Source organism: Thermobia domestica, chromosome 8 (genome assembly GCF_964235325.1).
Source record: "Thermobia domestica chromosome 8, izTheDome1.hap1.1, whole genome shotgun sequence".
In the NCBI taxonomy this organism is placed as follows: Eukaryota; Metazoa; Arthropoda; class Insecta; order Zygentoma; family Lepismatidae; genus Thermobia; species Thermobia domestica.
In genome coordinates, this window is record NC_137461.1 from 66,103,677 (window position 1) to 66,130,818 (window position 27,142).

Here is a 27,142-nt window from a genome sequence, read left to right on the forward strand (position 1 = left end):
AATTGCGGGCACGCATGCGACAACTACTGGCCTGATTGCGAACTACTAAAAATTGGTGTGAGTGAAACAATGAGAAATCTTGTGATTAAAATACGGATTGAGAATATTTAATTATATTTCGCTTAGATGCTTATACAACCAATAACTCTTAAATGATTTGAGGGTGGCTTAGTAGCTCAGTGCCTTCTCCGCTGATCTAGTAGCTAGCACGTACGCCTTTGGTGTACGAGGTCCCGGATTGGATTTCTGGTGGGAGAGTCTTTGGAATTTTAACTGTCCTCGATGTTTGTGTGTTTGTCTCCCTGTCTTTATTGGTTACTGGAAAAACGAGTAAAAATGTAGTAAAACACAGAGATAATTAGGTAAAAACAGGTTACTCAGAAACGTTTGGTAAATCAGTTAAAAAAGAAGTGGTAGAGAGACCTCTGGTGTGTAGGGTCCTTGATTCGATCCTCGGCCAAATAAGTTTGTGGTGGACAACATCGTGCCCGTTGGTTTTCTCGGGGTACTCCCGTTTCCTTCCAGTTTCTCATTCCACCAATTCTTTCATCATCATTCACTTACCTAAACCATCCGTCTCCCATCCTGTCACTTAGCCAAACAGGCATAATCGATGTTGAACTAAAAAAATTAATTTCATTTCATTTCTTAAATGATTTAAAGTTTGTATATTAGCGTTTATTCAGAGGCTGGTGTGTTTCTGCTTTATAATAACAATAAGGATAGGAGTTGGTTCTCAGCCTTTCTGTTGAAATTACTCTTGTATAATATTTACAGAATTAACATACGTATTTCTATAAACTGTTAATATGATGATGAAGATTCGTTATTCAAAATCATTAAAAAGTTAATTCTTCAAGAACAGAAGAAGAAGGTGGTACGAAATCCCGAAGCGTAATTTATTGTTGGGGTTGTTAGTTGGGGTTATCGTCTCTTTTTAGAATCGAGACTATATGAGGCCGGGCCTACTTAAGTGAGATCGGAATCACTATTTGGGTTGCATTCGAGTCACACACACCGGGAGTCGAACCCGGGACAACGTGCACAGAAAGTAAACTCGTTTTACCACTCCCTTTATTGAAGGAACTTTCACATAAGATCTGAGATGTCATTTTGCACTGGCATAACTAACTTAAGACGAATAAAACTAACGGAGCAAACTAATCTCGCACTGAAGGTACACTTACATTCATGGACAACACAACACAGTTTCCACAATGGTAAAGTAAAATAAACTCATATAAGATACAGTGTGAATCTACAGAGTCATCATCGGCCTCATTTGGTTATCTTATTAAAGAAACAAACAAAATATAAATCTGTTTCTTCCCATAGATGTAAAATCATTGGTATGCTATATTGCTTCCTTTATTATTATTGTTATTGTTATTATTGTTATTATTATTATTATTATTATTATTATTATTATTATTATTATTATTATTATTATTATTTTAAATGTTACCACTCTGTATTTTACGGTTTTAAAACTGTACTACAGTACTCTTCGTGATACTCTTTATAAAGCAGATCCACAAAACACTCATAAATAAATACGAATTCTAGAGAAAAGAAAGTTAGGAAATTGCACATTTTAATAACCCCTTTTTCCAATTTTGTTCGAATTCACAAATACTTGTTTCCCTACGTATAGTAGAAAGTAAAGGATCCTATATTGCTGTATCATTTTGCTCTACTCTTTCTATACAAGAGTTGGACAGGAACTTACTTTTCTGATAAAGCGATACATCTGACTTTCAATGTGTTCGATTTTATATTATATTACATGTTTGAATTTGTATTTTATAGGTAAGGAAAAGGGGGAAAAAACACCTGCTTTGCTCTCACAACGTAATGAGAACGGTACAATCCCTATCTTCCTTCATCGACAATTTCAGCATCGCTTGATGTTAGAGTTGCCTACGAAGAATTAAAGCTGTCTCGAGTCGGAAAGTATCTGTTTCCAATGACAGATTTGCACCCCATCTTGTATCTCGTCCCAACTATTGTCTCATTCCGTCTCGTAAGCAACATTACTAGATGCTCCTAACCAGTGGCGTAGGGAAGGGCCGGGCTCCCCAAAGAGGCCCGGTACTTTGGTACTTTGATGTTTGTAATTTTTATATATTTGTTTATATATATATATATATATATATATATATATATATATATATATATATATATATATATATATATATATATTTGGTAATTTCTCTATATGTACCTATAACACACTTGCCCCCCCTAAACACACACCCTGGCTACGATACTGCTCCTAACGATAAACAGTGCATATCTATAGGTGTGTAGTTTGATTCAACGTCAGAAAATCAATAAGAAAACATATTTTAAAACTTGATTTCCATTTACATTCTTAAGCTCTTAAGATTATTGATTTCAATGCGGATACGATTGCTATATAGATACATTACCGTGCCTTCACTTAGTATTTGATTTATAACCCGTAAATAGATATCCAAGGACGTATAAAATGACAGGACTATTCGATCACACAGCAGATATTCATTTCCGGTAAACACTGTTTAAATACTAAATCAACAGAAGTTAAAACTGAAAATTGAAATTAAAAATACTAATAAAAAATGAAACGTAAACATAATAATATTTTCATGCCAGACAAAACACTTTATTACAAATACTCAATTATATTACACGGTTCCGTATTCCCCCCGTTCTCGCTTAAACCAGTACCAACTGAACTGTAAACGGGAAAATAGTGAAATGAACACCAATCTCTCTAGTGTTCACCAAACGATAAAATGAACAAACACTCGTTAAACGAGAGCTACAGTATGCTATATAATTACCATGGATTTCACACATATAATAACAAACTTTGAATAATGGAAAATACGTAACATTTTAATTTCCTGTGTAAATATAAAATATCGAAAATACCAATCATGAAACTCGTTAATTGCTCTAACGCTGGTGCATCACAAGAACTCATTGAATGAAATACATGTTTAAACTCAGTATAGAATAATGGTAGCTGTATTGTTTGCTTTCCATCATTCGTACAGATGCTTACACAAATTGCATAATATGAAACATATTGTAAACAGAATGAAAATGCTCGCTAACATTTCAACGTAGAGTTTCTGATATTTATTCACAGATTCAACGAGCTCTCGGAACTACTTCCATGCCACGGAAACAGAATCATCATCATTTTTTTTTTTTAAGAGCTGCAATTATAATGCTAGATCTACTCGTACAACTAATTAATACTGAGTTGTATTAACGATTTTGGCAAAAATTAATAGAGTTGTCTATGGAGACATTATTCCAGATCAGAATTATTATCTTACTGTGCTACCATCCGTTAGTACAGAAGTCAGTTAATCGATAATTGATACCAGTTTCTTTCTATTACAACAATTTCATAAGTATTTTTGTTTATAAAGAAATAAATAACTAATCGTTTCATAAATAAATAAAACTTTTTTTTTCCCTTTTTAAATACGGTTGAGGAAATATAAGCTTCACGTACTCGTTTCCCTGTATACTATTAATCAGTTTATTAAGCTAATCGTGTCATCGAGTCAGCAATGTTCTATGTGGAGTATTTATAAAATGAGACAAAAGAAACTGAAATACACTGTGTTTCGGAGTTTAAATTTACAAAAACAGAAAACACTGAACATAAAATTAACTAATTAATAAAAGATTGATATAGTCACCCAACTGTATACTTAAAACATTGTCATTCATAAATGTAGAACGATATTTTAACATCACGTTTTCTTTGTTTGGAGTTTGACTTTCCTATTTAGTATTCAGGTTGTATGAGAGTGCATCTACAACTTAATGTCAGATTGAACCACATTTGTTCCCTCAGGGATAACAGACAGATTTCCTTGTAAGGACACAATATTTTGGTCGTTCCAGTAATTGTTTGTCAATCGAGTTACTGACATTTATTGTATCAATTCTGTTTAGTTATTGCGATAGTTCAGTGGCTACTAAACTTAATATGCACGATGTCACTTATATCATTAGAATAGTTCGCCAACAATATTGAATAACAATAATTGCATTCCAAACTACATTCTTTGTATGTTGTGTTTTTAATTATTTCGTATGTTATGTTAAACTGAATACAAAATGGAGGATGATTCAAATCTATAGGAAGATTGGTCTAGTGAATCTAGTTACTATTTCTTCTAACAAATTACTCGATGCAGTCTATACCTACTTACCTACTTTTATTTTCTTCTTTATTATAATTTGAATCTAGAGAAGAGTTAATCTATCTATCTATCTATATACACTCATATATATAGAAATTTACTCATCCATTAACTCGCTAGAATATCATTGTGTAAAGAATACCTGCTTGCAAAAATACAAAAGTTTTCTCGGATCTTTCCGATAAATGTTGGAACTTACTATATTGATTGATTGAGTTTTAATGGAGACACAGTTACATTATGTTAGTAGTATAACATCTTGGAACATCGTTCGAAGCCTTTAGGAGTTCTGTTGAAGTTTACTAAAAAGTACAACGAATGCATTAACAATTTCAATAGGGAGATTCTGTGTTCTAGGTATATACACTTTATCCATAACTAAAATATTGTTATCTTGCTGTTTATGGTCAATCCACACTGTCACAAATGTAGTACAGTATCTTTTGCCTCTCGATCAAACATTAGTGTGTGCAATATCCCTATACCAATGACTAAATTTCTCGGATTAAAGTTTGTTAGAGGTTGAAAAAAACAAACACTTTTATTTGATAGTATAGCCATTTAGAGCGGAAGCACCTCTCCAAATTGCCAATGTGTAGCTACTGTAAGAATACTTCAATTCTTCTGAAACTGTAGAACTATTTTCTATTTCGTGACAAATGACAAAACTGGTGTATTGTGAGCTATAATAAGAATGACAACCAAATTTAAGAATCGAATTTCCGGACCGACAAACAATACAATAACTGTCCATTCGTATTAATACAGTGTGATGGGTTCATATTCAAAAATGGGGTCAGCCACAAGAACACAGAGCAAAAGTCAAATATAGACCAAGTAGGGATAAAGTTAAACAATTCAATTCTGCAGCTACATACAATGAATAACAATCACGCTTACCCGACTTGCTTTTTAATAGATACATGTATGTGAACGTAGCAGTATTCTATTTAAGGTCCTGTTTGTTGTAATTTTGAAAAGAAGTGCTTCATCACTATGCCGCAATTTTCCCTTTCCCTCTATTTCACATATACATTCACGCATATATTCATAGAGAAAAGAGACAAGCGGCAAAACATAATTAACCATTCGCAGCATTTCATAAACAAGCCTCTCAACTTGAGCCATCGAAAAATCCACCATTACAATAACATGTCACTCCCGTACTCTCTATCAACTTTGGAGAGCTCTGTGTACATGTAGATGAGTTCGAACACTGGAGAATATTATCCTATCCCTCTTGCTGGGACAACCTGTTCACCCAAATGAGGATGCAGTAGCCACAATCAATGAAATGCAAACTTTGATATAGGAGAGAAGGGTGGGATGCTTTATAACTAGTAGTGTTACAGGATCGAACAGCAACTTTGTCACACCTCTCTACTGCATGAACATGTTTTTTTTCTCTCTCTCTCTTTCTCTCCGCAGTTTTTTTTTTCTTGTTCAGAACGACAAACAATCATCATGATAAAGTACACACGAAAACGAATCTACTAAACATGTGACGCTCAAACTGCACCATTTTTCGAGTCCCCTGCTCTATGTTTTGTCAATATATAAAAACGTCTAAATGTAATGTGTGTCATTTCAGGGAATGAAGTTAGACGTGGAAAATGTAACCATCGTTTATTATTTCGTTGCAGAAAGCTCATTATCGCACTCAAAATACTGTAGTATGCATCAGAAACATCGAAGAAACAGGATTACAATAACTCGTTTAAGACACTGTATATACTGTATTCCGTAAAAGTGTATAGATAAAAAAATAAATGATAAAACTTCATAGTATAACACAATCCTGCTTCATCTTCTGCGATTCTTATGTGAGCATCTTTTAACTACATTTCTACGAGGACCACGATCCATCAGTGATAGTGCATCAATCTCTGGTTTGAGCGACCGCAAAATCAACATTAGCTATATCACAACTCTTATACAGGACATTATCGGGAGCATACGTTTTATCGAGGTTTCTCCCATTTGCTTCGTTCTACAAACTTTTCCCCCATTATTTCTTTGTATTTATCATTTATCTTCTTTGGACTACAAGGTCGCTACACTAGGATTTACATGTATATTTATCTCGGTGTTATGATGAAACAAGCACATGACAAGATCAGAATAGCACATTATTAAACGTGGCAGTGCTAATATCTATAGTTGTTACATCTACATACACACTGTTTCGTCAGCTACTAATATTCTAGATACTGCTATGTGATGCTCTGTTTGTAAATCGGACAATTGAGATTTTCACATTTCTGGATCTACTGCCTCTCTCTAAATCTGGTTTACGAAATATCTCGACACACAGGGTTCAATAATAGAACAAAAAACTTACATGGAAATGTTGTCCCCGACTCCCGAAACCAATTATACAGACCAGTATTTATTTTACAGTTTCCATTTCATCTGCACATATTGAAATTAACTAAAACTAGAGAGCACAAACTACATCAGTGATTTCAGGAATATGACTTTGAGCTGATTTTTTCAAGGCAACTTCGCTTAACACTGATTAGGCTACTTTTTCACCATTATTTGTTTCCACTGGAAGATTTTAGTCATTTCAAGATGTTCACGAAAAAATGCACTGATCTATCCAATTCATCCGTTTCCTAACTTCTATACCACTCTTGTGAGAACAAAGAAACGTATCACATCTTCCTATATTCCGAATGATTTAAATTAAAATTGTTGCAATTGGTAATCAGTTAAGATTTCACGAACAGTAGCAAGTGTGAACCACGTTAATCCTCCATAAATGAATTATAAATTCCTATAAATAAACCATGATGTATGAACATTTCACTTTACGCTGGCGTTATACGTCGCATTTGATCATTGGGTAACTCGAATATAATTTTATCAATGCACGTCCCCGTAAATTTAACTATGACAATTTTCTATGAACATTATAGCATTTTAGTCATAAATCAACACTCAAAAGCGGGCGACAGCAGACAATTAGTGAAAATGTGCAATTCATAAAACGGAAAACCTCTCTCCCCCGTCCCATCTTCATGAATATGTGAATATGAGTAATTATCATGGATAGACGTACATGTGGAAAATGCAATCAGTTTCACGTCCTGTCCATATGAAAGATATAAATGGGGTGACAAGTAACCAGTGGATGACCTTCCCTTGTCCTCACCCCTTGCCCCGCGTGACATCATACACGCTTGCATTAAATTGAGCTAAACTCGGCTGCAATGGATCCACAACTACAGTTAAAAAAAAAAAAAACTTATTTCCGGTATTCTTCCATTTTGCCCATCCTGATCAAACGTCATTAGCTGGTTGTTACATCCGGTTGCCATGATAGTTCTGTTCTGTTCGTGTTCTATACATTCTACTACGTGAGCAGGATTCACAGATATTTAAATGTTTAACGTCCACGAGACTCGTACAATACTTAACAACTGACATTTCGGTAGGATCCAAAAAAGATAAATAGTTTATATATATATAGTTCAACGATAGAGAATTATACAACTGTTACCGTGCACTATGGGAAAGGACCGAATGCTCTATTCGAAGGAAAGTTTGTCCATTTACCAGGCGTAGCGAACACGAGCCACTAAATTGCAGAACTGGTGTAGAGTGGTTAGTTATTACTTCACCATTGTGATTCTGAAGGATTTATGAACAATTTAGTTATAAGGAGCTTAAGAACAATATATGATATAAAGGAAAGAATATAACATATAAAACTAATTATGGTTTAATTACAAATACTCAGGTCACACATCAATTAATAATCCTTCGATATATGGCTCTCTAAATCAAGGTCAAGAAGCCAGGTCTTTTGATTGATTTTTAGCTTAGCGTCCCTTTCAGCAGCGAGGCTATATGAGATGCGGACCTACAACTTAACGTGGAATCTGAACCACATGAGCTCCCGTCGGGAACCAAGGCTTTTACAAAGCATAATGTGTTCCCTGCTTATTTTAGAACGATGTAAAACCTGAAAGTTCTCGTCAGCTGTTAACATAAATCAAATAAGATTGATGCATGTGTCTGTACAATCAATAAAGTTACGGCTTAAGGAACCTGCAGGTTCAATGCAATAGAGCAATTACGTAGCCTATCTGTACAATTACAATGCAGTAAGAAATTTGATAGCTACTACTTTCTGATTTTTCTTAATATAATCCTTCCATCTTCTTTTTTGGCATACTCAGAAACTTTTTCTACCCAATTAATGCTATGTAATCCACGTCGTATATTTCGTATGTTAAGTGACGCGTCTATTCATCCTATACATTTTGATTTAAATATTCGAACAAGAGTATACTCTGTGAAGTTCTACATTAAAAAAAAAAAATTCTCAATTTTGTTTGTTTATCTGTTTTACCATCAAATTTACTGGAAGATGTTTCAATACAATAGATATACAGGATGTTTCAAACAACACCGATAACGTTTGGGAGGTGATTTCTGACACCAAGATAAAACGAAAACTATAGACCAACCTGGATGTATAAATGCTCCCTTTCGGGGTTATAGTCTGCCGAAAACATTAAAAAAATAATAACTTTAAAGGTCCATAACTCCAAAACTATGGGATCTATCGTAGTTGGGTCAAGACTTCACTTAGGAACTGATATGTGCGCTATCCAAAAATACTTGTTTCTGAGGAGTCTGGCAACGGGGTTATAATCTGCAGTGCCCACCAACTACTTCTATAAAAATTGGTGCGGAAGTACCTGATTCTGAAACATGGATATTTGGATAGGGTACATGTTATTCTTGACCAGATAACGGTAGATCCTATTGTATTGGAGCTATGGATGTTTAAAGTTCATTTTTTCATGTTTTCCCCAGCCTATAATTCCGAAATGAAGCATTTGTACAACCAGGTTGGTCTATACTTTTTGCCTTATTTTGGAGTCAGAAATCACCTCCCAAACTTTGTCTGTGTTGTTTCGGAACACTCTGTATATATATATATATATATATATATATATATATATATATATATATATATATATAGATAGATAGATAGATAGATAGATAGATAGATAGATAGATAGATATCAGGGAAAAGCTGTGCTCAATCCCCCAGTTATGGTCGCCATCGGCGATTCACAACAATAACTGCTAGATTCTCTCAAGACCTCAATCCCGCAGTTCAAAATGCATTCAATTCTAACTTAATTGTGATAGAAAACTTCAGGATAAAAAATACATATTGAATGTTACTCCTTTCAACTTCCACATATTACACTGCAAAATCTCATGAATAATCTTTAACTTGAAATCAATAGACAATAGTAACACTACGCGGCGCACTGAACGACGATGTTGTTTTGTAAGTAGTCGGTATATAGATATGCAGATGGCAAAAATGTGTTACGACTTGAGGTGTCAATATATCGTCCGCCATATAATTTCTAGAGCATATTCGGACAAATTTGGAGTACAATTAGCACGAAGATACGGCTACTTAGAAAATTTAAAGACTTCCTTTTTATTTTTTTGTAATTAGTAGGTAATTGTTGTCCGTAAATACCTAAGTAAATGTCAAAATAAACGTTATACATACTTAAAGGACCATTAGTTAACGTTCCTAATGTATCTGCAAACCTGAACATACACACCAAAAGACCCAATCGAGCCTGAGAAGGAAAAGGAAATTCAACGTAGGATAAGCCATCAGGGAGCAATGTTCACCCTCTAACCTTTAGTAAGGAAGTAAAAGATCCAATCACAGAACATGTAATCTGTTCAATATTTTCTGCTAGAAAGACCTAACACCGATCGCAAAGAGCAATATCACTTTTTCCTTCCTCTTTCCTTCCCTCTTTCTCTGTCGTAAGTAATTCCACCCTTTCTTTGGCCATTCTTCCGTTCCACGACTAGCACACACTTTCTTTTAAGTCTTAAGAAACGTTCTAAGACTTGGCCAAAGTTTTCTAACGTTCAATACTACAGATTCCATACTTCCTTCTCCACTCTCTGGAGTCCCTACCGCTTTCTCTGCCTCGACTCTCCCTTCTCCAGAAGCCATTCTTTCCAGACCAACCAATGTGGTCCTGAGAATAAAAACAGCAGCACAGAAGATAAACCACCCAGGAAATACGGGACCGTCGAGGCTTTTAAACCCAAATTAGTTCTCTACAGGCACATAAATGCAGTGGATACAAAGAGTTTGAGCCGTTGAATGGAAATTCGAAGATCTCGAACGATCGCACACTGATGTGATGGAGCATTCAGTTTTCTTCTCTCTCTCTCTCTCTAAGAGTGAGGAACGGGTTGCCAGGATTATAATATTTTTGGTTTCATCACACTTCACAGAAACCTATCTTAGGAGAAAAATGACAATGGAATTAGACTGTGTATGTTATAACTGGATTAACTAATTAGTCAGTGACTGTTTGAAACAGTTTCTGATTCAAATCGTAGAGCTGCATTTTCTATTTCCAATTCATTTCCCACAAATTATTCAAATTGGTACAAGAGACATACCAACAGAAATACTCAAAAAAGCAAAAGAACGCCAATGCATTTTGGTGACATTGAATTGGTTAAGCACGACGTATTTCTGCTAGTCCTGCCGCCCTCATTTGTTTCCACCGCTTCCAAAGACATGAACTAAATATGGAATTTATTATGCTTATGATTTTCATTGACTTATAAAATGTTATAATGAAGGAGAAAATTGCATTTTTTGTTTACATTTTCGAAAGAAGATACTTTAAAGAGCAAATGGATCAATGATAAGGTAACGTATTTACACGAAAATAAAGTGAAAGACACCGGACTATGTTTTCCTTACCTAACAAACGTATTAATCCAGTTAGGTACCAGAAAAGGCACAAAAACTTTTTTAGGGAGGCATTAGCTGAAATCCAAGTTTTTCATATCCTAAACCCTGTACTAACTCTAGGAGACCCGGCTAACTCTGGGTAACCCGGAAAACCATATATTTTTTGACGTTAATAAACTTTTGCGTTATAACACTTTACCCTCAAGTCCTGTGTGAAAAAATAATTTTTGCCTTTTTGTACAGTATTGCAATTTGCATGTTATAAAGTTTTACTAAACCTCTTAGGTACGAAAATCAGGGGGGGAAATGCTGAATTAAGGTTTTCTAAACTCAGGGGCTAGGAAATGTACAAATTTTAGCATTTTACGATTACTTTACCAAATTCCTTCATTTTCTGATATGATAAAGTAATGCACAAAAATTGACAAATGTTAATAAATACATAAAGTAAAAATAAAAATAAAAATAAAATAAAATAATAGTAATAATAAAATTGCAGTCTCATCAATCTTTTGGGTTCACATAGAATATCATCATGGCTTTCTACAACAGAAGTGAAGTCTTCTGTCTTCATACTTTCAGATAAAATGAGATCGATTAGAACAAATTGGATTGGATCGGTTAGAACTGTTAGAAAAGTTGCACTGTGCTTGCAAAAATAATAATAATAATAATAATAATAATAATAATAATAATAATAATAATAATAATAATAATAATAATAATAATAATATTTTGATGACAAAATGAAGTAACTGAGATTAATAGCATTGGACTCAAACTCTCAACTTCAGGAAAAGCACCCACTGCTTTTAGTCTTAGTTTCTTCACTTTACACCACCAAAAGGATTATTTTCTCCTTTTCAGTACATTTTATAAAAGTACTGGTTTTTCAGTTTTTTTTAACGTTTTATCTTTTATTCAATAACCTGCAATCAATCTTTACTTCTTTATTTCAAGATACTGCATGGTTTCAATGTGTGAGCTTACATGTTTAATTATCTAAGGGTATTTTACAATACCACTATCTACTTAAAGTTCTGCAAAAGGATATACAAATTTGAATGCTCACATCTGCTGATATGAAGGTGTACGTGCTCCCGACTTTGGTTTCCGGTGAGAGAACATAATAAATTATTGTCACAATCATCAGTTTCATTAACCATTCGTCTCCTTTAATCTAAAAAATGTCAACAGAACGCCTATTCATCTGCAACCAACCAAACTTGTGAGAGTTTCGGCTGTATAAGCACTAGGCGCTCGGTAATTTTATTTAGGCCCTATATCTATCTACGTATGTATCTCTCCTCTTTTATATATATTGCAAGATTTTACTGTAACAAGCAAATAGAGAAGTGACCGAACAAAAGCACTGTAAAAAAAATCATAATTGCCTATGAGGGAGAAGCATATACCTGCAATGAAGCAGTGAACTTGGAATGAATACATAAAAGAATGAAGTATCAGAATGATATAAAAAAGCCACCATAACAAAAGAAAAAAAACATACCAAACGCAAAATTTAATAATTTACGTTAGTCAAACTTTGGTTGTGGCGAAAAGATTTGATTAATTGCGAGGATGAAAAGTTTAAGGAGGTCAAAGGCTATTTTCCTTTAACGTGGTGTACACTAATGGGTCGAACTTTTCTCGTGGAAGAATTGTCAAGTTTAAAAATTAACAACAAAGATAAAAATAATGAAAAAATAATGAAATAAAAGGATATAAAATATTAAGTGACTATGAAATAAGGATAATTACATTATTTATTACAGAACTTCTATTCGTGGCATACCAAAAGCTTCGTTTAGAGCGATGTAAGATTAGAACAGAATAGTCTTCTGAAACGACCTCTAAGATAGCTGAAGTTAAAAAAAAAATAAAGAAGATCTTTATAAAAATACATTTTTGGGGGGTTTGTGTAACTAGTATTTTAAAAATAAATAGCAAACGAAACTTATTAATTGAGTAAAAACTGTAAGCAGAGTATTTACTAGATATCCGAAATTTGAGACAATTTGTAATAAAAACTAATGGCACCAAATTACAACCACCTTCAATCTGAGACATTATGTTTGTAGGGAGGTATAGAAGATGCTTTAGGTATACTTAAGATCTATTGATTTAATTAAAAAAAAAAAGCAGTAACATGAACCATGCTATTTCTATTAGTGACATTTGATCGCATTTAAATACTGTGAATAAGCATAATCGATTCCTGTATACAAGCTCTTATACCAAGATATTCGCATCACCACTAACTGCATCCTAGATTTCCATCCATCTATCCGCAGTACCAATAGGGATGCACACGAGACGACTCGAGACAGGATTTTCCTGACAAAATTCGAGTCGAGACACGGCTCTTCCAATAGAGAAATATACATTTTTCGATTCGAGACATCACTTTTACAGCACATTTTCGAGACGAGACAGCCACAAATCTTGTCTCGTGCGCATCCCTAACTACCAACAACGATGATCTTTACAACTTCTTCAAACCTAACAGCACATTCTACTTGGTAACCGCCCTCCGAAGTCCTTCAAGGTTCTTCCTTGCCCTTTTTAGGGCATTGGGCAGCATCAATATCCAACGGCAGAATCTCAGGGCCATTCCCATTTGATGTAATCACAATTCGGAAAGACTACACATCGCAGCGAGAAGGAACTGATCTCCAGCAAGCACCTCCATATTCTCTTTCTCCACGAATGTCTTACAGAAAAATCACTGCGATGAAAATAAGTTGTTTTAACGTTTCTCTACAATGCTAATTTTCTATGGGCAAAACAGTGGAAGCTAGACACCTCTCTCCCACTGTGTAAGGGAGTAAACAAATGTATGATGATGATGAATATCAACCAAACCGTTCTTAAGTTCTTTCTTTTTCGCATTTCCACGCTGCACCGTTGATTTCCTACACACTCACAACACATCAATAAAATCATAACGGGACATCGAATATAAGCCCTGTTATACGACGACGACGACGACGACGACAATAATAATAATAATAATAATAATAATAATAATAATAATAATAATAATAATAATAATAATAATAATAATAATACGTACATATAAACAATGTTATGTATTAAAATGCTACAGTATACGTTTAAGCTTAAAGCTCTCACACAAGTCGTTTCAATCCTATTTAAAGAACCATAACACATTATAGAAGCAGTATTCATTGTTGTTAAATACTGTTAACAAATGTACGATAAAACATACAGCCAATACATCTCAGAGATCAATATCCTTTTATTATTATTTATTAATGACTTCGTGAACAAACGAGGTTAGTCGGTTGATTAGGAGTTTAGCGTCCCGTTCAGCGCCGAGACTATATGAGACGTCGACCTACACCATAACACGGAATGCAAACCACATGAATTCCCACCGGGAATCGAGTCCGGGTCTTCCGGACCGAAAACGCATGCAGCAACATGAAGCCATGCAGCAATAACGGAGATCTAGACGATTATATTCTATCTATAATACATTTAAATATGCATAATAATTTTGCATTAACTTGATATGTTTAATAACATGAATGTATGGTATTCAATATTGAGAATGTGTGACAAGGTCACATTAAACTATCTACTTGTATCTACTGAGAAACTCTGCATTGTGTAACTTATTTGTATCTATTCGCTTATTCCTTTATTCCTAATATACAAATTATTAATTAAGTGACAGAAAGAAAATGACATTTTTGACAAACAATCGTGACCCACATACACCGTATTTTTCAGGGAAAAGTTTCGAACTCATTATCCTAAGCTGGCCTAAAGTGGTGCACAGTTGGCAACTTTGGAAACAAGAAGTCCCAAGTGATGGGAATGGAACAGAGTGTCAGGCATCTCTTTTCTCCCCCGTTTCACCCTTCCCCTGCCGTCTGTCATCTCAGAAGAGAGACAGAGACATCGTAATTGACAGTCGAAAGAGGAAGAGTCGACAGGAACAGGTAGTCACAGAGAGAATAGAGGAAGATCTCCATCTATTGAAGCTGATTCCATACGGAAGGGGAAAAAAAAAAGAAGAAGAATTGCACTTCTCACAGAAAGCAGACAAATTGCAACTGAAACAGCAGCTGCTTGGTTGGCTGGTTGGTGGGTGGGTATTTCCGAGAATATATATATAAAGAAGTTCCTTTAAAACTATTAGCGAAATTGGATTTGTACCCCTTCCATCGTGAAGTGAAACCTATAAAACGAACCATGACATTTTACGAAGTCTGACACATTCTTACATACAAAGAAGGTTTGTGTTAGTATGTTGCCTTATTTATGTTGAGGGAGAAAAATTATAGTTTATTCAGGAATTAGTGAGTTGCGCAAACACTCAGAAAGAATCGGCGAAGGTGTTAGAAGGTTCTACTAAATTTTGTTATTATGGATAAAAGTACTAAAAATATCGTAAAGTACTGAATAACACAAGTTCTGTCTCTTTACATATGTTACATTATTGGCGAATTAAAGTAAGTAGTCAGTTAACCATTTCATAGATATTGTTATAACACGAATATATTGAACTGAGTCATATTTTTTCATTCAATTCAACCACTCCTACAACTTCCGATCTAAATCCTATGCGTTCATTGAAGCGAGGATAAACCGAGTTCTACCATTCGATAATATAGACGTACATTGTGTACCTGCCTGTGCCTGTTCCAAGATAATGTGTGAAAAAATTTAATGAAACTTGGTTTGTGTTTTATCCAAAAGTTTGAGGCTGAAATCTGTGAGGAATAATGCGATAAAATCAACCTTATGTTGACGAGTTGCGCATCTATTACCTAGGTATACATAAACTGATAATAAATTTTCCGACATAATTATTCTATTTTTATACAATTTGACTTATATTTACTCTAAGACTTACTGAACATCCCCATTGCTTGGGGTTGACAACGATCAATGGTAAAGGAATAGATTTAACTTCAACTTACGAATTTCCCCAAACACACACTGATAGTGATGCGCAAATGCAAGACCAAGACCAAGACCCAAGTGGTCTTGGTCTTGTTTCCAAGTCTTGCAAGTCTTGCTTTTAAGAAATCTTATGCTTTTCATAAGTAAATTTTACTCTGATTATAAGGGATAATAAATTCTACAATGCGCTAATAGTAACGAAAATAAAATGTATGATTCTAAATGTAATATAGTTTACCTTCGTGTAAGTATGATTATAATGTACAATATAGGTGATGAACATTATTTTTTTTTTCAATAGGTGCCCACGCTTTACTATACTTATAAGATAAATCACAACGTTTTTAATATTTTTTAACAGATCCAATACTCCACTGGTTTCCAAACTGGGAAGACTACCCCTGAGATGCATAAAAAAAAGTCAAGACAGCACAGATCACTGAAATACCATGAATTGCAAAATTATTTTTACATTCTAAAGGCGTTATTTTTTTTCTTTTCAATCACGATTAGCTAATCTTTGTATTGAAGAAACTTCCAATTTAATATTGAATTTTGTTTTACAGATTCCAATATGTACTCTATCGAGCAGAAACATGGACATTACGCAAAAGCGACGAAAAAATTGCGGGCTTTCGAAACGTGGGTAGGGAGAAAAAAAGAGAATTAGCTGGGTTGAACGGCAAACAAATGAGAAGGTGTTAGAAATAGTAGCAGTAGGGAAGAAAAAAATTTAGATGTAATTAAGAGGAGGAAGAGGAACTGGTTGGGACATTGGCTGAAGAGGAACTGTATTATGAGCGATGCTAGAGGGTATGGTGGAAGGGAAGAGACGTAAGGGGCGAAGGAAACTGTACTTGAAGGAAGATATTAAAACACAAAATTGCTACGTCAAGACGAAGAGACTAGCTGAGGACCACTGCACATCGAGGCTTTTCAGTTGCAGAAAGTGACCTGCCAATAATGGGAGAATAGCTATGATGATGATGATGATGATATATTTATCAATATTGGCCAAAAAGATAAAAATTAAAATAATAATGATTATAATCAAACCTCTTAATATCTTATAATAATTTCGAAACTGAAAACGACTCAACTGCCTATATCTTTTGTGTAAATTCAATTTATAAATACTTTTGACCTTTTATTAGAAATACAAAATTACGGCATTAAACTCCAATTTATTTGAAATAACTGTACAAAATCACTCTTACTTGTGAATATGGATTATTTGTTGTTGTATAATGTTATATCATTCAATCCTCGATGTGCCATATATCTAAGGAGGCTAAAAGTTATAATGATAATTATTCAACATATAAGCATCCGCCCATGAAAGCAAACTTTTTGTCAATGCATGAAAGTGTAATTCCGATATTAATTTTATGAGCACACATTAAAAATTTCCAACATATGCTTGAGCCTCGGAGCAAAGGCCATACCCATGTAGTCGGCATCTATGGTGTGCTGAATTACCGATGTTCAATACATTTCTCTTTAGTTTTGAAAGAACACCACTAACATGTTTTGAAATGAAATGAAATATCTAGTTGAAAGTCCCACTATTATGCACCGAGGCTAAGGGAGACGATGATGATGAGAAATGAATGAAATGCTGGAATGAAGAAACTAGGAGAAAACGGGAAAACCCACGCACACAGTGTTTGTCCACCAAAAAATGTTTACATCGTCAAGCTGGGATCGAACCAGGGACCCCATACACCAGAAGTGAACTCTCTTCCACGGAGCCAGTACTCGTGCAAGAGTCTTGGTCTTCGTCTTGCATCGGGATTCGTGGTCTTGGTCTTGGTCTTGCATGCAAGACACTTGCAGAAAGTGCAAGACCAAGACTCTTGCGCTCATCACTGCACACTGATACAATAATTTTCTAGTAGTTGCGGTTGAAGTTAGTGAAGAATAGAGGAAATGAATATATTCCACCTGAAGAGAGTTATTCCATTGTAAACTTCGTTAAGTCATCTGATTTGCATGAAAAACAGGATGTTCTTTTTAGATTTTAAAATTACTTCATTTCTTGAAACTGAAATTAATACGATACAAAGGGATGAATTTACCTAATCTTTGAAATTATGTTTCACAATAAGTTTCATAAAAATCATCCGACTGTTAAACAGCATAGTGTTTTCTGTACGACTTAAAAATTACTTCTACATCTTGACACTGAATTAGGGTCAAGGGGTGAATTGCCTCTCACGTTTTTTTTAAACGCTTAACGATAATTTTTGCAAAATATCGTCGATTTTCATTAACATGACATGTGTTCTCCTTAGGGCTTCCCAATAAAGCAACTCACTGAGAAGGCCACTGCAACCAGTCTAAGACAAGAGTGCGAACTCATCACCAATTAAAACCGAACAAATTTAACACTACTCTATCTCATGAAACATGGTATACGCTTCCAGAGGCTTCCAACTGGGTCTTCGGCTTGAGGTTGAAACCAGTCAACGATACAATAGTCTACATTCCAAGAACTTTAAGAACATTCTCCGGCAACTTTCGTAAGAATTTTTTGATTGATTGATTTTATGAAACAGTGGCAAATGTTTCGTTTGAGGCTTAGGAATTACTTCTACTGGTTGCGGTTGAAATTCCAGAGCTTGACTGAGAACAGAACTGGAAAACTATCAGGATAGCCGGATACAAATAGGTCTAATATTTGTCAGTTCTGAGTTCATATAGAGTATAATGTTATTTTTATATTTCTTTTGGAAAACAAGGTGCCAGTACTCATTATAAATGTTATTCTACGCGTTAAGAAGAAGGAAAAGAAAATGAAGAAACAAGAACAGAAGAGGAAACAGAATCATCCGAACCAGAAAACCAAGACGCAGAAATAGATGCCAAGATCGCTGAAGCCATCGACAACACCATTGACTGTATACTTATATGGGCAGCTTCTATCTTTTCAACAATCACCGATCCCCATAACCAGAAAACGCTTCACCAAACTATCACTAAAGTTACTCGCCATGTATTTCGAAAACATCTCAACATCCTAACCACAACCAAAGGTAACCTCCATATCAACTGTTCAAACATCACTCCCACCAAAAACACAAAGAAGAACACTACAGTACCTAACACTTCTGATCACTCTACACCTACAATCACTTAGATGCACCACATGCTATAAATCCCAACTAGCAATTACACACTCAACACTAACAATCCACACTCAATGTTTTTGAACTTAATACCAAGTGGTTCCTTCTTTGGCAATCTCCTCGGATGTCAACGCATCACAATCAGATCAACGTTAGAAGACATCATCAGCATAGGTACAGGACCATATCCCCAGAAGAGGATTCACGAACATCGGCATAACACAACATCGTCAACGCACTCAAAACATCAAGAACAGAATTCCAGTGTGACTTGTTTCGTTCATCGTAAGCCAACCTGCCATAAAAGTAAGAAGAAGCCATGGGCAAAATAGCAACAATTCCTAGAGGCCCGTCTCTGCCTGCATGGCAGAGTAAAGTTATTATTTGTGTGTGTGTGTGTTCTGATTAATTGTGAAGGTATCAAAAACAAGTGCTGCCATCTACAACGGTTAATGATTTCAGGTAAGTGTGCCATGGATGGAAACAGGTAGTAATCCGAAGAAGTTCGATGCCACAAAGTTCCTGAATCTTTGGTTATGTTTTTCAAGCTGAGTGTAGTTTTGTGTTATCATGTTGCAGAGGGTAGCTTTCAGTTTACCACTGTATTTTATGTTTGGAGTGCAATATACATCCGCTTCACCAGTTCGGAATAAAGATCGACATTAATCGTACGACGGATAGTTCACTTGAAGTGAATTTACTCCTCGTAGTTTCACTACATAGAGAGCACGATTTTACGATCAGCCACTGTTTCTGCACATTCAGATCTCGAAAACAGAAAAAACTTTTCGTAGAGCCTTTCTATTTGAACTGTGCCCCTTCTGACGCTGCTGTCGATGTGTGATTGCCCGTACTTCCCTCGAAAGAGGAGGGACAAGTTGCTGCGGCCGAGATCTTTCATTTGTTAGATGCGGAAGCGTTGCCACAATGAATTATTTCTGAGGCTTCGCTGTGCACTGTCTTGTTAGCCATTCTAAGTAGCCTACGATCTTCATTTCGTCAAGACCAAACGAGAAGAACCCTAGCAGAAATAGTATGACGTAGGTATGGGCTCGCCCAATTTTCGCACGGGAGTTTCAAATGACACGACGGAATAGCACACATATAGCTTAACCCGGAGTAGCAGACGACATCTAAGTATAGACCACACCTCAAAAACCGAAAATGGACTTGACCGTGTCGTTGATCTTTCCCCTGTTTTAGGGTTCTTCTCGTCATCTGTGAGCTGTACTGGTGGATGGGTTTTCCACAACGGTGTATCGTATTACTTCAGAATATGTTACTCTTGGACGGCTGATCTTTGACATTTTTACAACCTGCACGAACTTTCTAGAACCAACGAGTTGCTGTGCTATGATTCACTGCATCTCTCCCACGCAGGACAAATGTTTTGGGTTGATGCCGCAGCGTTATGCCCCAGTTCGAACTCATACAGTAATAGCTCAAGTACCAGACGCTGCTGAACACTGATCGTCATAGCCATTAGAAACTGACTGAAGATACTGACAATACTCGTACCTCCATGTTTAATAGTCCGTTTGCCACACTAGCTCTTGGGGTAGTTTGGCTGTACTTACGGTCAATCGCGACATATATTCGCGCCTCGTGTTTGGCTGGTGGAAATATTGGAATACTTATGATTTATCGTTATCTTGATCGTATTACCTTTTAAATGCGTAATATATTATTGTCCCAGTCTTCAAATCGATTTAAATTGAGGAATTCATTTCATAAGTACATATATAAAATATGGCTTGAGAAATCGCATTTAATTGAGGAATTCATTTCATAAGTACATATATAAAATATGGCTTGAGAAATCGCACTCTCATATCGCTGAGTACCGAAAAATGAAACATTGGTTTAAAATGGAGCTAATAAAATTATTCGATTAATTCTTTCCAATATTTATTTAAATTCATATCTGTATACCCCTTTATAAGGTAATGCGTGTGATTCCTGTGTGAGTGGTCCCGGGTTCGATTTCCAGTGCGAGATATATATATACTTGCCTCGGATACAAACTTGAAAAGTGACTGAAATCCCACTTTAAGCAGCAGGTCCCGTCTCACGGCTAAAAAAAAGTATTAAACTCCATCCAACAAAAATTCAAATCTTTTTTCTCTGATAGCATTAATGTAATGCCATTTTACAGAGCACGGAAAGGTTTTTGTATATGTGTACGTGTGAGAATTACACCTCGACACGGTAACAGTACGAAAGAAAGAGAAAAAAAGAACGCCCTAGCGAGCAATGTTCCTTTTCTGCTTCTTGGTCCAGGAAGAAAGTTCACAAAAGAGAATGCAAGTAGAATCACACAGATAGCCCGGCGTTCCAGCAGCTACCTCTTCCGCTGCCTCGTGTGAACGCTAGAATGGGTTGGCAGCAGCGTAGCAGAAAATTACGGGATATATTTCATTCAGTCCCTCGAGATAACTCATGCCCCCTTCCCTTCCCAGTTGAAGCACGAGTCTCCTGACTTTCAAATGGAGGTATGCTGCATTGTATGAATAAACTTATCGCAGAATTGACTTCAGTTTTGCATCGATTTCGGGTCTTGTATCTTGACAAAGTCGGAGATTCAACGGATACAAATCTTTACCAGAGAACACACAATAACACCACAAAATAAATTTCTCCTAACCCTTTGCCTACATAAAGAACATACAAGCTACAATGCTGAGCTCTAATCGATACTTTAACAGCTACTATATAAAATCTTGGACAGGTAGGATACACCGAGCCACAGTACGTAATATCTTTATTTCTTACATTGTTTAGAAGTAAAATCGGACGATTTTATAATTAAGTAGAACTAATAAACCTATTAACGCATGAATCCCTGAATCGTGACTGACTATACTTAGGATACGCGCCTTTGGTGCAAGAGAACCAGGTTCGGTCGGTAGGAGCTACTATGGTTCGGATCTTATATTAAGCTGTACTGTAAGCCCATGCCTCATATGAACTTGGTGCCAAATGGGACACTGAATACAATTCAACCAACCACCGCGAAGCGTTGTTGTATGGGCTGGTTTATATATGTTTGTGTTGCGAATTTAAACAGATTATTATTAGTAGTATTATCAAGTTAGTGGGTATTATAAGACTGTCATGTTAGTACGTCCAACCATCCGCCCGTTACTTCACACGACATCTGTTGAACGAAAGAGACTTTTTAAATTCTGTTTTGGTCAATCGACAGCTAAAGTGATTATCGCGGCCGAATTCGTTAAAGGGTAATGATGACTATCCATATCCCATACTGCACATAGGGAAATATCTGCTGAGGTTAGAATTGTTCAGGTTATTTTTTTTTTTAAGGTCAAAGGTGTATCTGAGTTTTTTTTGCTGTTGTTGTTAAACCTCAAAAAATATTGGTGAGATTAAAACCTCACGTATTTGGGGTATGAGAAGGGTACACAATTAGCTTGGAGTACTGTTCGGTTAACCCTAAACTTTTCTCATACCACTATTGCTACCGATACATAAATTTTACGCGCACCGAACGCTAGCACACATAACCTTCTACTATGCCGTCACAGGAACAATTAATTAGTGGAAGCACTACTGGCGGTGCAAGGCATTTGGTTGTGAGGAAGACCTTTTTTTTTTTTCTTAAAAAAAGTACACATATTGGTGAGGTTAAAGTGTCACATATCTGGGATATTAAGAGGTATATAATATTGATCGCTTTCACTACCAGCATAAATGTAATTTGCGTGAGCTCTTTATTATCCTTACCACAGTGTATTTCTAATAATAAGCTGCTGATTAACGTGATTGTTGATAGTTATTTTTTGAGTGTTTATGAAAAATAAATATTATTATTCAGAAGAAAGATTGGATGCAGTCCCCGCTCTCCGCCCACTTAGTAACAAGCAGGTTTTTCGGTTGAATTGAATGTTCTTACAATAGTTTCAATAAGACTAATTATATATATCTGCTTACATATCTGCTCCTTTGTTTCATGGAATTCCTCGCATATACTCACCTGAAAAAAAAGAGAAGACATGTTTTAGTTAAAAATGTTTTGTCACTATTAGCAAAATAGTTATTCTAAAATTAAAACATGGTAAACATGTATATATAAAACATTTTAATACTTTGCTTTGGGTTTTAAGGAATGTTTTCACGAAATCGTGAAATAATTCTAGTTTCAGATCGACCAAAAGAAATAAGGTTCCTACTGAACTGGATAAATCTATTTCCCTGACTTCTCCCTGACTTTTAGCAGGAAATTCTCTGACTTTCATGACAGGCGTCGGATGACGATGACATATAAATAAGGAATAAATAACGGTGTGTATATATATAAGAACATTTATTCTATAGAGACAAATAATAATCAATTACTCATACGTATTACATTCCATTTACCACTCATAAAAATCTGAACAACGTTCCATACTGTGATCATTAATTGAAGACTCGATGTAGAAAACAATGTAAGTGCCACCTTGAAGTTGTTTTATTATTTAATTTTTTAAATATGTTTATGCCTTAGACTTTCATACTTCGTTATATGCTAGATTGTATTTCTAAGCAATAGTATTTTCTATTTTGTGACATTTGGGCACAACTTACTACCTTTTGTCTCTACTGTTAGAATAACGTTTGCTTTTGGCACTTAACATTGTTTTCAACAGCAAGTCTTCAATTGTTGGCCAAGCTGAAATTGGTGCAAAATTAATGTTAGAAAATATATATTTTATAAAATTTCCCTGACTTTCCCTGACTTCCAATCTTTTTTCCTAAGTTTCCCAGACCTGCACAATTTTCCCTGACCAGTAGGAACCCTGAGAAATATACCTGGAAAAGAAGTCAGATTAACATTGATGTATCGGCCATTTGCTTTTTTTGTTTAATCCGCCATTTTCCACCTTTGCAACAACATCGTGTCCGTGGGTTTTCTCGGGTACTTTCGTTTCCTCCCACGTTCTCACTTCACCAAATTCTTCCATAGTCATTCACTTGCTTTAATCATCCGTCTCCTTTAGCCTAACGAGCATAATCGTGGGACGATAAACTGAAAGATTTTCACTTTCCGGAATTTTCCGATTTTACTTTCCAGATTCCGGAAAGTAAAAATATCGGAACTGGTCATCCCTATTATTTACTAACAAACAGTACGCGCGGCTAAAGCATTTATTGAACATACTACTATCTGAAGTTATATCCAAATAATACTTATGTCTATGCACATGTATAGTAGAACCGCAAACTGAACCAACCTTCCTCATCAGCAGTAAAATTGTCAAAAGCGCTAGGGAGTCACACAAACTGTCAATTGTTGCCACCGATACAAAGAGCTGACCACTTGCAATCGTCACCAGTAGGAACAACAAGACAAGACTTGATCTTTCTTTGAATAACGTTACTCATAGGTCTTGACTTCCAAGGAAATAAGTTAGGCTTTATTTGTATCGAACGATAAGAAAGATTTCACAGATCTAGTACTTGCGACGAGCGCAAGTCGGAAGAAAAGGTTTTCACATTTCTTATGGATATAATCTTCAAGTCAGAGTAACGATTCCTGATAGGCATGCGCGATTTTTGAAACAATTTTAAATATATCTGAACGAAATAAATATTGTACTGTAAAAACTGTAATTGCTCACAATAAACAACAAGAGGTATATTTAGGAATTACCACTATAGTCGTAATAAACAATTTTGTATACTGAGTACGATAATGTTCTTTCTATATTTGTTTTAATGTTAACATGAACCGTGTTATATGCGAAATACCTACCACTATCATTACGACTCATGTTACACTTAGTAAATAATTTTCATGTACATGAACATTGGAATTAATTCGCATTTCCCCTCTCAATGTTCCTCATCAACTGGACACCGATGCATAATGATGAACAACGCGAATACCTGGACTGGCACAGAAATCGAACTCACTGCAGACAATGGAGGCCAGTAAGTTACTAGCTTATGTGTATGTACATGCGAGTGTATGTGTATATAATATGTTGATTTCGTAACATGTGCTGTGCAGTTTGGCCGCTACTCCAGCCAGCATCGTTTACCCAGGACATTGTTTGGAAAGCAGCTTGCGTCTCTCTGTTGACATGATGAGTCATGACCTTTATATTTGCAAAATTATTCGAGCGCTGATGACCGTGGTCGATTGGATCTCTATGTCTGACAGATGTCACATCGTTAAACTTGCGCCTTGCAGGACCACTAGCTACGGAAGCTCGGGAAAATATGTTCACATTTTTATTGTTTGTTTTGCTCCGTTTTTGATCGTTAAAGCTCAGTGACAGTACCACCTATCAAAACCATTTTTAAAATATCCACGTGTATTAAACAAACTAAAATGCAATTAATATACACAATATGGTGCAGTGCTAACAAGGTTTTCCCTGTTTTGTATTACAGCGTCCAAGATTTTTACTTTAAAAAAATAGATACAATAAAATTTACTACAAATGATTATTTGCAAATTTTTATTCATAGTGAACACAAGAAAGAAAAAATACTATTTTACGTTAGTCATTAGTTGTAGGTCTGATGAGGGAAGACATTTAATGCTATTAAGAAGAATAGTAACATTAATAAATCATTCCAAATCTATACCTGATTGCTCTGTCAGTAAATGGGCCACATTTTATGATTTCAGATCTCAAACATTTAAAATATCCGCCTCTTCCCTTTACCTGACAAACGTAGCATATACATAGAGGTCTACTTTAGGGGAGTGAGATATAAATTAACATTACAATATTGCACGAATTGTGACACCCTTAGGACATAAAGATCAAGCCATTTTTACTCATACGCGTAACAAATAGTTTGTTTCCCACAACAGAAACAGCGCTACTACAACTCACAAATTTTTGGACACCACAGCACCTATGTGCACTGACTCCTCACATGTTATGCTTTTACAGCCGCAATGTAACAGCTAACACCACACACACACACACACACAAACGCGTTACGAAAAAAAAAAAAAAAACATAGGTCAAAATTGAACGATCTTGTCATTCTGACGGTTTAAATAGTTACCTTTCAAATCAAACCAAACCACTTGGTATAACAGACCTTATGGTTCTGAGCCACTCCAACGCCATCTGTTAGCGACCGGATGAATTACGTTCAACCTGACGACTAACACGTGCTCACCGCCCTGTCTCGTCCTGTCAGTAACAGGTGTATCAGGAACTTTCTTGACATAGTGGCCGTCACATCTGTTATTTACGTGACTTCCAAGTTTGCTTCACGACGTGATTAGTCGCTGAAAATTGGAAAGCCCTGGCCGAAAATCGAACCCGGGAGCACGTGGACACGAGTCCAACGCTCGGGTGATTTTTAAAGTTACCTTTACAGAGGAGAAACAGTTTTCTTTAGCAGATGCTACCTACTCTAATCTTCCATAGCCAGCGATCTGAGGAACCAGTAATTTTGTTACTCTTCCTTTCTTCAACTTCCTTCTACCTGTAGTAAGAAAAGCTACATATCCTATATCATAGGCAACCATAAATGCTTTGCTGCTCTACAGGTTGAATAGAAGCTAGGAAATGTAACGGACTTTTAATGATACACTACGTTAAATGACTTTAATTTTGAGTTTAACGTCTCGTTCAGCAGCGAGGCTATGAGACGTAGACATAGTGATTAACATGGAATCCGAACCATACGAGCTTCCGCTGGGAATCGAATCCAGATCTCCCATGACAAAGACGCGTACGCTAACCGTTGAGCTACGAAGGAGCAGTACGTTAAAATCACCGTTACCAGTAAAGATTTTAACTGACTTAATTAACGAACTTGACCGAGATGATCATTCTAGCTATCTATTGCAAAAACGGAATTCAAAAATTTGCTTTCGTGAAGCTATCATGTAAAGTAACGGAGGTACTAACATTCAATTTTATAAGGCCCATCTAGCGTGATTCTAATAATGGCAGAGTGAGAAAGATGATCAGAAGGATAGAGTACCATGTTCCGTAATCTTTTGCGTGTGCTGGTATTCTGGTACTTCACAGTGTTCTCCTCCGTGTTATTGCTTAAGCTATCGGCTATTGTGACAATCATCCAAGTGAAAACGCAGGAGTTACAAGGTC

The 27,142-nt window shown here is 35.7% G+C and overlaps 1 protein-coding gene across 21 annotated transcripts in view; it reads right to left on the reverse strand.

The window, feature by feature from the left end:
- The window catches only part of LOC145692973 (muscleblind-like protein 1), a 1,077,958-nt gene that overhangs the window by 108,594 nt on the left and 942,222 nt on the right, over positions 1-27,142 (reverse strand). The gene's annotated exons all lie outside the window — the stretch shown is intronic.